We start from the raw sequence: 6,380 nt of genomic DNA, 5'->3' as shown, positions 1-6,380 counted from the left end.
TCATCTGCAGAGTTGTGGAGCGTGTCTCTGTCCACCAGGGCCGATATCATCTGGTGTGAACAGCCAAGGCGACGTGCCACCTCACGGTAGCTCAGTCCGCCTTGCAGCATGCCCAGGGCACGCTGCCGTTGATCCCTTGACAATCGTGGCATGTTGATTGAAATGCCCATTTTGCACTGGCCTTTTTAAAGCCAATATCAAGACATCACGTGCAGCTCATTAAAATCATCCCGTACCCCTTGGCTAATCACTGACAGTCAAAACGGCTGTTCAACAGCTGTGCTATGAAGTGACCATTGAAGGTTCAAGTGACCATCCGTGACCGTTTTGTCTGACAGTGAGGACACTATTGTCCACAAATAAGTTCACACATTTACTACACGCAGTGTTATTGTTGATATTTAAAGGTTTCAAAGGTGGTAAGTTTCTTTTGCGTTTCAGTATACCTTCAATGCATTTCTACTTATTCACACATACATATGCATGCATATACTTACGCTAACATTCGGGGTCTGCGTAGCAGGCACGTAAAACATCTGCCATGATAAAGCTCGCAGTGCTAAGTGTGGAAAAGTTCTGAGGAGATTGTGGCTGGCTCAATAGTGCAGTGGGCTGTTGACGCGTTATCAACAGAGGTCCGTGGTTCGAGCCCCGCATTGAGTCAGAACTTTTTCACACTTAGCCCCTCACAGGAATTTGATTCCTGTTTATAAAATTGTATTTGAATTCATCTTCAATGCATTTCTACTTATTCACACGTACATACACATGCATATACTTACGTTAACATTCGGGGTCTGCCTAGCAGGCACATAATTTGGTGCTTTTTTTGCAAACTCCAAGCGGGCTTTCACATGTCTTTCACTGACGAGAGGCTTCCGTCTGACCACTCTGCCATAAAGCCCAGATCGGTGGAGTGTTGCAGTGATGGTTGTCCTTCTGGAAGTTTCTCCCATCTCCACACAGGATCGCTGGAGCTCAGCAAGAGTAACCATCGGGTTCTTGGTCACCTCTATGACCAAGGCCCTTCTCCCCCGATTGCTCAGTTTGGCCGGGCGGCCAGCTCTAGGAAGAGTCCTGGTTGTTCCAAACTTCTTCCATTTAAAAATTATGGAGGCCACTGTGCTCTTGGGAACCTTCAATGCAGCAGAGATTTTTTTGTAGGCTTCCCCAGATCTGTGCCTCGACACAATCCTTTTTTCTGAGCAGGCAATTCCTTCGACCTCATGGCTTGGTTTTTGCTCTAATATGCATTGTCAGCTTGAGACCTTATATAGACAGGTTTGTGCCTTTCCAAATCATGTCCAATCAATTGAATTTAGCACAGGTGGACTCCAATCAAGGTGTAGAAACATCTCAAAGATGATCAAGAGAAATGGGAGGCACCTGAGCTAAATTTCAAGTGTCATTGCAAAGGGTATGAATACTTATGTCAATGTGATATTTCAAATTTTTCTTTTTAAAAAATTTGCAAAACTTTCTAACATCCTGTTTTCTCTTTGTCATTATGGGGTATTGAGTGTAGATTGATGAGGAAAAAAATGAATTTACACGATTTCAGCACAAGGCTGCAACATAACAAAATGTGAAAAAAGTAAAGGGGTGAATACATACACTACTCACAATAAGTTAGGGATATTGGCAGGTTCTTCGGTGTGGTTGATATTGTGTATTAATTATGTTGAAAAAAGTTGTTGGTCCTAATTCTATGGTTATGAATGAGTGTGAAAAAACACAGCATTCTTGATTTCAATATTTATTGGTTACAACAAATCACGTCATATGGGTGATACCCCCAAAACCACAAATTAAGGATTTCAGTGGCGTGTGTTCCCACCATTCGCAGCGATCACCACTTGACACCGACTCCTCATACTCCTCACCAGCCTCATGATGTTGATCTGCGGAAGTGCGTTCCACTCCTACACCAGCGCCGCGCGGAGTTCAGCGAGGTCACATGGTGGCGCGGCACGTGCATCCAGGCGCTGCTTCAGTTTGGCCCAGACATGCTCGATTGGGTTCAGGTCGGGTGACAAGGCGGGCCACTCCATGTGAGGAACCCCGACTTCCTGAAGACGAGCTGTGACGATTCTGGCTCGTTGAGGAGGCGCGTTGTCATCCATGAAGATGAAATCTGGGGTACGTTGAGTGCACTGACGGATGATGATGGGGTCTATGATGTCCCGCAGGTAAGAACGGCCAGTAACTGTCCCATCGACAAACACCAGTTCCGTTTTGCACTGACTGGCGACGCCTGCCCAGACTGTTATGCCACCTCCTCGAAAGCGGTGCCGCGGGATGATGTTGACCTCGGCGTAGCATTCACCTCGCCGTCTCCAGTGACGTCGGCGGCCATCTTTTCTGTGCAGGGTGATCCGGGATTCATCAGTGAAGAGGACGGACGACCACTGCTGCATGGTCCACTGGTCCAGGTGACGTGGTCTTGTGCCCACTGCAAACGGTTAACACGGTGTCTTGCCGTCAGTGGCGTCACCTGCAACGGACGTCTAGCATTCAACCCAAAGCGGTGGAGATGGTTGCGGATGATTTGTCTGGACACCCTGGTACCCCTGGCCTCTCGCAGACGTGATTGAAGCTGCGGAGCGCTCACATCTCGGTGCCGGAGAGCGTAGGTCCTCAGGTACTGGTCGTCGTTCCGATCGGTGACACGTGGAGCTCCACTCCTGTGTCGATTCCGAACGCTGCCTGTGGCTGTATGCTTCGTCGCCAGCCTGCTGATGACACTGTGACACGCCAAATTCGACGGCGACATCAGACTGCCTACTGCCGACACGCAGGCGGGTTATGGCTAGGTGGTGCTCCTCGTCTGTTAAGCGACGTCGTGTACGCATTGTTGGTCGAATCGTGTACTGGGCAATATTCCTCAACAATACCTGCCTTTATACCCCCAGAAATGGACAAATGTATGCTGTTTTGACCATGATTGTGAATTTGAGTTTTTGAGTATTGACCCCCATAGGACAAACAAACAGTGTACAGTGAGCACATTTCATACAGAACACAAAACAAGGTGATTCCATAACCCACATACAATGGTCTGCCTATCCCAAAAATCAGTGAAGTGAAACACACACCCCTATAAAAAAAAATCAACTCACTCCCACAATATCCCTAACTTATTGTGAGTAGTGTATATACATATATATACATATATACATACATAGCTATACTTTGCATGTCTTGCACTATTGTGAACATGTCATTCGTTGAATCTTTGCAATATCAATTGTTACAGTCTCATGGCAGATCCTGTTTCCGTTCATCGATGCAGTTTGAAGACGTCAAAAGTTCCCAGCGATTCTTCAATTTGTGCAAGAATTAAAGCTGCCGTATCTCTCTTTTTGTCTTATTTCACACCTTGATCTCTTCTCGTGATCTGTTCCTTCCAGACTCTTGTAAAGCTCGGATGAAATATATCAGACATTGTGCGGAAACTTTGCAAAAGCTTTTGATATAATTACGATTTGCGTTATATTGCCTTCCTCTCGTTTATGCAGTGTAATGACAAATGCACAATGCTTGCCAAAGAAAATGGCACTGGTAATTACATGCTTGGTGGATGTGTTCTAAACTTACACATTATAAAACTTTTATCCAATATCACATTGCATTCATGAAATTAACTTGGCTTTAGAAATTGTATTTTGCCGGTTTTAATGGCATTTAATGTAACATCAGTAGTGCAAAAAGGTTCATTTATTACTTCAGAAATGAATAAGGGTACGTCTTTTTTTAAAATATAAAAAGGGAGAGAGACAGAGAGAGATCGAGACAGAGAGGAACACAGAGAGAGAGAGAGCCATACAGACAGAGAGAGTCAGACAGACAGAGAGAGCGAGACAGAGAGGGGGAGATGGAGCGAGACAGAGAGGAAGCGAGACAGAGAGAAACACAGAGAGAGAGCGATACAGACAGAGAGAGCGAGACAGACAGAGAGGAAGCGAGACAGAGAGGGGGCGAGACAGAGAGGGAGCGAGACAGAGAGAAACACAGAGAGAGAGAGAGAGAGAGAGAGAGCGATACAGACAGAGAGAGAGACAGAGAGAGAGGGAGGGAGAGAGGGAGAGGGAGAGGGAGAGAGAGAGGGAGAGAGAGAGACAGAGAGAGAGACAGAGAGAGAGAGAGAGCGAGACAGAGAGGGAGAGATGGAGTGAGACAGAGAGGAAGCGAGACAGAGAGGGGGCGAGACAGAGAGGGAGCGAGACAGAGAGAAACACAGAGAGAGAGAGAGAGAGAGAGAGAGAGAGAGAGAGAGAGAGAGAGCGATACAGACAGAGAGAGCGAGACAGACAGAGAGAGCGAGACAGAGAGGGAGAGATGGAGTGAGACAGAGAGGGAGCGAGACAGAGAGGGAGCGAGACAGAGAGGAGGTGAGACAGAGAGGGAGCGAGACAGAGAGAAACACAGAGAGAGAGAGCGATACAGACAGAGAGAGTGAGACAGACAGAGGGAGCGAGACAGAGAGGGAGAGATGGAGCGAGACAGAGAGGAAGCGAGACAGAGATGGAGTGAGACAGAGAGGGAGCGAGACAGAAAGCCTGTCTCGCTCCCTCTCTGTCTCGCTCCCTCTCTGTCTCACTCCTTCTCTTTCTCTGTCTCACTCCCTCTCTGTCTCGCTCCCTCTCTGTCTCGCTCCCTCTCTGTCTCGCTCCCTCTCTGTCTCGCTCTCAGAGAGTACTCTGAATCTTGTGGTGAGGCAATTGCTTTAAAACTACTTGGATTCTCCTGCTGGAAGGCAAATCCAACCAAAGGCAACCTCAGATAATTCCACAAAACGTGCAACAAGTTTGTATCTACTCTCAGGTGAGCCAGAAAACAATATCTGTCCAATCTCAAGAATGAACATTCAAACTTGTCTCCCTCCTCTAAAACCTGGTGGCATCTTGTCAAGTCTGTCTCTGCTGTATGTTCCCCCTCCATCCCTTCCCTCATTTGAAATGGCACCACAGCTGACTCTGCTTGTGAGAAGGCCTAATACCTCAATTCTGTCTGCTGTTAGGGCTAGGGTTCCTGGATTCCTGGATGCTGTGTCTGCTCCTGGATGCTGTGTCTTTTGCACCTGAGAAGGTGGGCAGTTGTTGTGAAGACCTGGATGGGGTTTTGGGATTGAAGTGAGTATGGGAGTTTGAAGGTTTGCAAAGGAAGCTGAGGTTTGCCAAGGAAGGACATTGCACGACGGAGGATGCCCAGTCAGCGACTGGCTTTGGAGGGGCAGCTTGGAAATATGGGTTTTCCAGGAAAGATCATGGCAGATAGTGAGACCCAAAAGCTTGAGTGACAGAACTTCTTCAAGATGATTGTTGAGAATAAAGATGGGGGGGGGGGGGGATTCCAGATGGTCTTTTCAGAGAGACACAGTGAGAGTGTGACATTTGTCAGGATTGAAAGACATGTTCCACTTGTTTGACCAGTTTGTGATTTTGTCCAGGTCAGCAGAGTGAGAAGGCTGCTGCCTGCTGTTCTGAGGGATGAGATGCGGAGCGGCAGAGAGTGGAGTCATCAGCAAAGAGTCAAAGAGGATTTTCCAGAGAGTCAGAGAGATCATTGATGAATGTTAGAAAAAGCACAGGGCCCAGAACACTGGCTTGATGAACTCCCAGCCTGGACAGAAAGAGAAGATGAGAGAATTCCATTGCGTGCCACGCGTTGACTGTGGCAGGAGAGGAAGTCCACAAGCCATGAGTAACGATTGCCTTGGATACCATAAGAAGATAGTTTTGTGAGCAGTGTGTAATGGCAGACTGCATGGAAAGCTTGAGATGTCTCGGGAACGGCTCTGGTCTCATGTCTGGCATAAAGGACCTCCATCCATTGTTAAGAACGCAGTAGCAGTATGTCCAAAGTAGAATGACCTGGTTTGAATCCAAATTAATGATCTGAGATTAAGCCATTGAAGAAGAGGAAGGATTTAATGTCAGTAGCGATAATGGATTCCATGGCCTTGCTGATGATTGGGAGCAGGCTGATTAGTCTGTAGTTGAAAGGATCCGTTTTTGCATCTTTCTTGTGTAAAGTGGTAATGTTGGCGGATTTCCAAGCAGATGGCAGATGACCTTGAGCAAAAGAAAGGGGGAAGAGAACAGAGAGTGGGTGTGCAAGAGCAGCAGAGCAGGTTTTTCGGACACTTGGGCTGATTCTGTCTGGTCCAGTTGCAGAATCGGAGTCGAGGTTTGACAGAAACTTCACCTTGTCAGGAGAGAAGGACAGCTGGGTGTGACTGGGTAAGGTCGGTACAGAGAGCGATGGGTTTTGGACACAAGATTTCGAAGCATACACAGAGTTGATGCATTCAGCCTTTTCACGTGCAGTGTCAGCTGTGTAACCGTTTGACATAAGGGAGGACGGAAGGGGAACAAACA

Source organism: Myxine glutinosa, chromosome 7, assembly GCF_964187855.1.
Source record: "Myxine glutinosa chromosome 7, kmMyxGlut1.1, whole genome shotgun sequence".
Taxonomy (NCBI): domain Eukaryota; kingdom Metazoa; phylum Chordata; class Myxini; order Myxiniformes; family Myxinidae; genus Myxine; species Myxine glutinosa.
Note: the sequence above shows the minus strand (reverse complement) of the source record.